A 5,769-nucleotide genomic window follows, 5' to 3' on the forward strand; every position below is an offset into this window, starting at 1 on the left:
GAGTTTGTTATCATAGGGTTGGCCAGCAAACAAATTTGCATACCTGGCTCTTCATCCTGAAACTCTGCTACTGATAGTTTCAAGGAGCAGTGTACCATGTTTAAAAAGAAGGTGGTATCTTTTAAGCAGGTTGGGCTTTGGGCTTGTCTCTTCAACTACATTGTCCATACTTCTTTCCTCAGCATTTTCTTTGTGCTTTGAGATAATAGAAGAGTACAGCAATGCTGCATCAAAATACAAGTTCTGGGACAGATATGAAGCGGCATATTAGATCTGGATGTGAAACAGATATATAATAGATCCATTGTGCACTAAATGTTCCTAGTCTAATCTGTCTGCGAAGAAAAGAAAAGAAAATGGGACAAAGAAAAGCAATTAACTCCTAAAGAAGTGAAAGAATCAGACAGATCAGAGTAGGTCAGGGAAGCAGAGAAGGTGGGTTGAAAACATTTTTTTTATGCTAAAAACATATTTAATTAATTTTTTTGCAAAAAACGTGTCATTTTTTCACCACCTCTATTCAAGATCCTAAAGAAGATGCTCCTTAGCAATCCTGATTTTCTTTTGTAAGATCTTCTTTTTCCATTCTCTCATGTTGTCTCTCCTGTGTGAATAACCTTATGATGCTTGTGGCACCTTAGAGACTAACAAATTTATTTGGACATAAGCTTTCGTGGGCTAAAATCTACTTCTTCTGATTTCATAATTCATCTGATCAAGTTGGTTTTAGCCCACGAAAGCTTATGCCCAAATAAATTTGTTAGTCTAAGGTGCCACAAGTACTCCTTGTTCTTTTTGCGGATACAGACTAAGACGGCTACCACTCTGAAACCTTATGATGCTTGTTACAGTCAAGATGACTACTTATGGAATCAAGATACTACTTAATGTGTCTAAGGGTGAGAGGATTGGCCCCTGTGTAAGATAATATAGGTCACCCTTGGTCACATTTAGTTACTTAATTCCACAGCTAGCCCCACTGAGCTAGATTCTACCACCTCTACTAAGAGGTATGATACTACACAGCATGAATAAGTGTGACTGAATCTGACAAATTGATTTCAGGGGTGCTCTATGACTAGAATTAAAAATCCAGAATTCAATGGACATTTTTTTCAACCGGGAATTTCAGGTCAGAGGGCCAGATCCCCAGCTGTTTTAAACTGATGTAGCTCCATTGACTTCAAATGCCAATTTACATCAGCTGAAGATCTGGCCCATGACCTGTTGGGAAGCATTTCGAGACTCTGGATGAGGGTTACTTTAGGCCTAATATTGCCCATTTAATCAGTAGGATCAATGCAGATAGATAAAGTAGAAATATTTTCAAATATCTTGTTTGAATGATTTGTGGTCTTACACAGCTTTAAAAAAAACACGTCACTTCCCCGCCCATGGCACACATCTTGGAGAATTTCCAGGGTTGATCACAACATCCCGAACCACAATGTCAAGTGGAAATAACAGCTGTGAACAAGTCCTGGTGTAGCACACCAAGATGTGGGATTTCACTCTAGGACCATAATTAACACTTGTTTTGATTTATCCATGATTTGTTCCCAGTACCAGTGAATTTGTGGCCATAGGGTACATGATATACATGGACACCAGTTATATCATAGTTCTCCTGCAAGGAAAATAAATCTACGTAGCAGTACAGGCCCAGATTCTGCTACCCTTTCTTTTGCTAAGTATGATCTTCCTTGAAATGAACAGGACTACTCATAGAGTAAGGTGGTACTCAGCATTGGTAAGCATGGCAGAATCTGGCCCATGATTAACCAAAGTAGAGCTGTGTGACTTGTGGGTTTGGTTCTCATGGGTTTTGACAGGCTTCTTTTGTAGGTTTCAGCCCATGGAAGATGATGGCATCTGAAAGTGAGCACGCAAAATTAACATGGAAGTGTGCACTGTAAGCCAGGTAGTGGCAGTGAGTAACGATGTAATGCAAGATCTCTGGTGAGGTCATTGTAATGTATCTAGAGGTTCTGCCTACTCTACGAAGTGCTTCTGGCTCATGTGATTTCGAGCCCCTTTGAGGTTTGTTTAAACTCCGGGGTAAAACTCCAGTTGAAACCTGTGGGTTCATTAAGCTGTCTGCTTTGTGCAGTGGGCTCCCAAGTGTTTGTTCAACCCATGAGAACCATCACCAGCTTAGTGATGAAACTCAAACCAACATGAAAAATTCAGACCAGAAGATTTGGGCCTGTGCTGAAGGCACCTAAAAGTTTCACCTTCAGTTCTGGTCAACAGTTCCTGACTACTCATATAGCAGGTCACAGCGCTGCGGGAGAACAGCAGGCAGGCAGGGGCAGAGAGTGGGGGCATGTTGGCTTGGCACTCCCCACCCACAATATGCCAGCTGGCGGGGATGGAATGGGGAGTAATCTGTGCCAGAAATAGGACTGGAGCGGATTGTTTTCCCTTGGAGCAGGGGGAAACCGAGGAACCAGAATGTGACTCTATGGACCACAATCTGGTTCCTGGTCTGCTTCTGAGGCAGCACAATTCTATGCTGCCCCTTACTCAGGGCTTGTGGCAAAGCCATAGTTGATCCCAACAGGAGCAGGCCCTAAGGCAATGGCACACTGAAGTGGGGATGAATCCTTGGGCCTTGCCGCTGGACTCAAATGGCCAATGTTTAGAACATTTGGAAAAATACCTTGTTTATCTCTGGGTGACTGGCTTTTGGAAGCTAGAGGGTGGACCACTCACATTGTGGTGAAGAGGGGGAAGAATGGATAAACAAACCCTTTGAATTAATTTGACGTGCTAGGAGTAGAAAGGCTGGGTGGGGGAGCACAGGAGCTACAGAAGGGAAAGTATGAGCAAGCTGGGAGAGAAAATGACACTGCCAACTGTGTGTTTACTGTGGCAGAGGTGGGTAAAGGATTCTCAGGGCAAACAGTGCCTGGAAATAGTAAGAGCTTGGTGGCTATCGAGAAGCTTGTCAGGACAGAGCAGAGAAGGTGTCTGCTCTCATGATGAAGAGCAGAAAACACCCCAGCCCGACGGTCAGCTGTAAAGCAGGGCATCGCAAGAATGAAACATCCCATTCAAGAATGTTTGACAGGATGCCGTAAGCCGCAGTTGACAGTAATTATAAAGATAGTTAAAGAAGGTTCGCAAAAAGAAAAGGAGGACTTGTGGCACCTTAGCGACTAACCAATTTATTTGAGCATAAGCTTTCGTGAGCTACAGCTCACTTCATTGGATGCATCCGATACAGACTAACACTGCTGTTACTCTGAAACTTAAAGAAGATTGAAACCCAAGGCTGCTGTATCCTGTGAAAGGAATGAGAGGGAAACTCAAGTCAGATAAACTATCTAAGGTACTAATCAGGCCCCTATCACCATAGAATCTGGACCCCTCACCCCTTTAGCGTATTTATCCTCACTGCACCCCCAAGAGGTAGGAAAATGCTAGTCTCCCTGTTTTACAGATGGGGAACTGAGGCACAGAGAGGCTGAGTGACCTGCCCAAGGTGACAAAGAAAGTCCATGTCAGAGCAGGGAATTAAACCTAGGTCTTCCAAGTCCTAGGCTAGTGCCCAGCGTGCTGGGACATCCTTCTGCACTCAGAATTGTGTCCGCATTCTTGGCACACACAGCATGTGCACCAACAGCTGTTTCCCAGGGCCAGACTGTGATTCTCTTCCATGTGGTGGTGGCCCCCTTGCACACAGTGGTGAGCACTTACTTGCACAAGCATTATCTGGGTAACTGCTCCCCAACATGTGTAAGGGGTTAACAGCATAGCCCAGACAGATCAATTTCTCTTAGGTCCAGATTCTGATACACCTACTCATTGAGTAATTTTGCTGAAATCAATGGGGCTAGAGAAGGAATAAGGTACTACTCAGCCACAGTCAAGATGGCACAAGCTGGCCCATAAGGTCTGAAATGCTGACATTTGTGAAAGTTTTTAATCTGCTTGACTTTCTGTCAGTGTTTTCAGCTGGAACAGCAGCAATGATAATGAAACCCACCTAGGGACAATATAATTCCAGTGTGAGATGGGTGTTCTGTATGTGGCCACTTTAGCAGCTCTGTCTGCTCTGAAAGCAAATTAATTTGGGGGCATACAAGAGCTGATATGTGAAGTTACAGTATAAACCCGACTGCATAAATTACAAGGACGGGAATGCGATGGATTTTTGAATAGGTTCTTTCACATGACCGTGTTCGCCTGGAATCAGAAAGCAGTCATTGCAGCAAAAAAGCTTTACAGTATCCTGAAATAAATATTCGTATTTTTCTAAGCACAGAGGAGTCAAATGAAGTGGCCAATAAAAAAGTATATTAGTCAGAGGCAGGGAGGTGGGGATGGTGGTGAAAAAGAGTTTGATACAGAATGTGCCTTACAAGAGAGCACCACTATAGTGCAGGATGTGTCAGCGTCTCCTCTCCCCCATTAGCTAGTAAGATCTAGTGGTGAGATCAGAATCCTTGAAGTCGGGACAGCTGGGTTTTATCCCCAGCTCTGGCAGTACATGATGTCACAGAGATCCACATTCACTGATTTGGGGTCCCTCCATTTTTGGGTATTTGACTTGAGACATCCATCTCATTTTCAGAGGTGACGAGCAACCACAGATCCCACTAAAGTCAATGGGAGCAGCAGGTCCTTGGCATCTTGAAAGTCAAGCTCTAGACGTCTCTCCTTGGGCACTCAAAGTCAGAGACAAAGGCACTTTTAAAAATGTTTATTTTCTTTCTTTAGCTTTAAATAGTAAAATAGACACCTATACAAAGGCTCTAGGCACTCTGACACTTCATTAGTGACGCAACGACATTATCAATCTTCCCAACAGTGTCAGGAAACAAACATTTCAACAGGAACCAATAACTCAGCTCAGCCAAGCCAACATGACCAGGTGGCCAGCCATTCCACCGCCCACATAGTTCTGGGAACATGCACTGAGCCCTTTCCAAACCCCTAACAGATGGCGTCTGCAGTGTGCCCAGAAGGTCGCCAAATTCAGACTCTCTTGGACCCTGTGGGGAAGCAAGTTCCAGAGATTTTGTACAATCATTTTCACATCTGACGTGGGTGGGGCTTATTTTGTGGGTGGAACTTGGGAAAATTCCAAAACTCCACCTGCCCGAACCTCAATGCCTAGGTAGACTTGTGGAATAAGGAGCAGAGAAGATGGTCCTTATCTGGCCAAAACTGAGACTTTAAATTGTTATATTTATTGCCAAAATGTCACAGTGAAGAGTACATTAGAAATGCCTTGAAAGGTTATTAGTGAGATGAGGTGGGTGAGGTAATATCAGTTATTGAACCCTTTGACTTCTCTGTGCTTAGAAAAGGACGGCTATTTTTACTGCTAGGTTAGGTAAATTAAATAGATTAGACAGGCAACAAGACAGGTACTTGCTTTACAAGCGTCACTGAGGGCAGGTCTACACTACAGAATTCCATCGGGAAAATCCACACCCCTGAGCGATGTAGTTACACTGGCCAAAGTGCCGATGCAGACAGCGTTATGTCAGCGGGAGAGTTTCTCCTGCCCACATAGCAACCGCCTTTCGCCGAGGTGGACTGCCTTTGCCGACAGGCGGGCTCTCTCCCGGCAGCATAGATGGTCTTCATTAAAGTGCGACAACAGCCGCACCAATACAGCGTTTTAAGTGTAAACCTGCCTTGATCCTAATTAGATCGCGTTGGGAAGAGAGCTCAGACAACTAGATAAAGAAGCAAGGGATAATTCTGAACTTGTATGTAAGGACTTGTGACTAATATGCTATCCTTGTTGCCACT

This window comes from Eretmochelys imbricata, chromosome 14, assembly GCF_965152235.1.
Source record: "Eretmochelys imbricata isolate rEreImb1 chromosome 14, rEreImb1.hap1, whole genome shotgun sequence".
Lineage (NCBI taxonomy): Eukaryota > Metazoa > Chordata > Testudines > Cheloniidae > Eretmochelys > Eretmochelys imbricata.